Source organism: Chrysochloris asiatica, unplaced genomic scaffold (genome assembly GCF_000296735.1).
Source record: "Chrysochloris asiatica unplaced genomic scaffold, ChrAsi1.0 scaffold00128, whole genome shotgun sequence".
In the NCBI taxonomy this organism is placed as follows: Eukaryota; Metazoa; Chordata; class Mammalia; order Afrosoricida; family Chrysochloridae; genus Chrysochloris; species Chrysochloris asiatica.
In genome coordinates, this window is record NW_006408646.1 from 8,379,441 (window position 1) to 8,382,804 (window position 3,364).

A 3,364-nucleotide genomic window follows, 5' to 3' on the forward strand; every position below is an offset into this window, starting at 1 on the left:
TTCCCATTATTCTTTGAGCACTTCCTTATAACCCGATGAAACAAGCTCAACTGGTACTTTTCGGGACAGAGGTAAAGAGTCAGCCTTTTCTTCAAGAACACCCTACCGAGGATATGTGAAAAACAAACCGCTTCCCGTCCCCAGGCGGAGCCTTAGAGGCCGGACAGAGCCGGGAGAAGCGTGGCGAGCCAACCTCTTCCGGTTGGGGCCGGAAGTTCTTGAGAGAGGCGGTTCTGCGTCAGGTGATTAGAGTCGTCTGTGTAGGTGGGGGCTAAGGTCCGGTTAGATATCCAAACTGGATGTGGGACTGGCCGGTCGGCGGACTGACGGATAGGCTGGAGTGGCCTGGGCGGCGTTAGCTACACGGTGACAAGTACGTGAGGGGCTTGGGCGGCGGAGGCGGGTGCATGGGACCGTGTTCTGCCTTTATGGAGCCCACGGGCTGAGGCACCTGAGCTTCAGGCCCCAGAGACAACAAGCACGGCCCTGCCCTGGGCCCTCCGCCTCAGGAGCAAAGTTGTGCTGGCGTTGTGGTCTTCCGGCCTTTAATTGTTGTTGTTGTTAAGTGCCGTCGAGTCAGTTCCGACCCATAGCGACCCTGTATAGGGTTTCTGAGGAGCGACTGGTGAGCTTGAACGGCCGACCTTGCGGTTCAACCGGCTTTGCAGTCTGGCGCATTAACCCATTGTTGTTGTTAGGTACTATCGAATCGGTACCGACTCATAGCGACCATATGCACAACAGAACGGAACACTGCGGGTCTTAGGCCAATTAGAGATTGGGAAAACGGGACCCCGAGAAGGGGAGGGACTCTCAAGAGCTCTTCCTTCCAGATTTCCTTTGTGCGCTCTTCCAGCCCCGCACCGGGCGGCCTCTCTCACATGTGGGTGCTTTTTATCGCGTTTGTCCAAGTATAGGCCGAGGTTAGGAAACGTGGCGAACAGAGTTGGGCTGGGAGCCTGAGACCCGGCTCGAAACTTCACCACCTATAGTCATTTATGTGTTCTGGGCCAAATCTCGTTCCTCATTGGTAAAGAAAGGTGTTGTTTCTCAAAATAAGCCTCTCTTACCATCTGCTTGAAAATTCCCTGGGATGAACACTTTAAAATGCAGATTCCAAGGTCTCATATCAGACCTTTGGTTTAGAATCTGGGTAGGAATCCTGGGAATCCTACACCTGCTGATGACTGAAAGTAGTGATCTTAGCTGCTTTCCTGCTGTTGGTGTATCCTCTCCTCACTTACCGACATGTCGTTATCCAACATTTCACATTTAAGACAAGAGTAGAAAAGACATCTATCCTATTATTTTTTGCTTTATCGACTAGTTGGCAGTAACGAATGCTGAGGGGCAAGGTGAAATTAACTGCTCTCTGTGATGATGTTGTTGAGTCGGTTCCAATTCATAGTGATCCTGTATTGGGTTTCCTAGGAGTGACTGTTGGGTTTGAACTGCCATCCTTGCAGTTAATAGTCCAGTGCTTATCCTACAGCGCCACAGCAGGATTCACTGTCTGTGATAGTTAAGGTTATGTGTTAACTTGGCTGAGCCATGATTCTCAGTGGTTTGACAATTATGTAATGATGTAATTTAAAGATGTAATGATGTCACCCTCTTTTTTGTGATCTGATGTGGTCGTCCTCCATTTTCACATAACTTCCTGGCCTTTGGGGGTCCTGGTGTGGCACTAAGGATAAGCGCTGGACTACTAACTTCAAGATTCACAATTCAAATCCACCAGCGCTCCTCAGAAACCTCACCCAGGATGGGTATGAGTCAGAAGGGATTCAACAGCACTTAACAAAAACAAGCCAGTCTTTGAAATTTAACCATGTTAATAAGTGAGGCCTGGTAGCGTAGTGGTTACGGATCGGGCTGCGAACCTTAAGGTCAGAAGTTCGAAACTACCAGCTGCTCCGCGGGAGAAAGATGAGGCGTTCTGCTCCCGTAAGGATTTACACCCTCGGAAACCCTGTACAGGGTCGCTATGGGTCGGATCCGACTCTACGGAACTTAACAACATTATATATATATATATATATCTTTGAAGAAATATCTATGCATATCCTTTGTCCATTTTGTAACTGGGATATTTGTCATTATGTACATGTTTGCAGATGCCATGCAGTCCCTTAAAGTAACTTAGAATGAGCTGTTCCAAAGAATATGAAGTAATGCTAGTAACTCCCTGATTTGAATGTAGTTGGATTTAGAAATTTTGCAGCTCAGAGTAAATTGTCCATTTAATACTTCTGTCCACACAGAGCTTGGATCAGCACCAACCACTGCTGACCATGCAGAACTGGGGAGGCCATAATCAAGTGAAAGGAGAACTTCAGACTCATTCAAGCTGGGATCAGACCACTTGGGGATCTTGGTGGGCTACTCTAGTGTTTGTCTGGTGCCAGGCAAGGATTGGAGGAATCAGTGGTGGTTTGAAACACTCGGGACTGATGATAACCAGACCAGCTTTGGACACAAACTTTAAAATCAAACCCAGTAATTTTAATTGTGAAAGTAGTATGTATTCATTTTAGACATTTTAGAAAATACAGAAAAGCTGCACTCCTTACCCCCTCTACTCATAAACACATCCCAATGTCCTTAGTACCCGGCATCTTGAGAGCCTTTGTTATATTTGTTGTATTTCTTTCCTGTTTTACTGCCCATGGGTCAATTTTTTATGTTTTTAATGTTTTATTGTGAATTATGTGATAGTTTACGTGGGAGAACATTAGTTTTACGTTCATCCTATCTTATATAATTTCATTGCCATGGTTACAATCCCCTCCATGCATCATCAACCAACCACACGGTATATCCTGCAAGCCTGCCCCCCTCCCCTCCCCCCCCAGTCATGAGCATACAGCCCTTCTCCCTCTCTGGATCTAAAGTCCCCAGCTGCTCCATCTCTCCACGTCATCGTCTCTGCCTCCATCTCTGGCATCACTGATTCTCTGGGTAGGGTCCCGCTCTCCGCTCTTCTACCTTGATGGTCCCAGAGACCTCCACTACTTGACTGCAAAGTTAATCACCCCCCTCCTTGCTACAAAACGTCTACCTTTACGATTCCAACCCTCACAATCAGTCCTGATAAAACAATTATTCACTATTGTATCACAAGAGACCTATCTGCATTTCCTTTCATCAGCCCCACCTAGACAGATTGGATACTACTCAGTGGAGATTCTGCCTTCCTCCACACCCTCTGGATCTAGATTACCTCTTGAAAGCTTGTAAGCCAGTCATTTTTTGCCTTTGAAGTCCCCCATTTTGGGTAGCCAATGTCCAAGTTGCCCATCCCTGTCTACTCTGTGTATGGAGGGGGTGGGAATGATCCTTGCTGTAAAGATTTGTTCCCTTT

General features: G+C 47.1%; 1 protein-coding gene across 1 annotated transcript in view; it reads left to right on the forward strand.

The window, feature by feature from the left end:
• Positions 1 to 518: 518 nt before the first annotated feature.
• The window catches only part of RNF185 (ring finger protein 185), a 39,473-nt gene continuing 36,627 nt past the window's right edge, over positions 519 to 3,364 (forward strand). The window contains exon 1 of the mRNA XM_006869265.1: positions 519 to 530. The gene's annotated coding sequence lies outside the window, so the exon portion shown is untranslated. The remainder of the gene's footprint in view (positions 531 to 3,364) is intronic.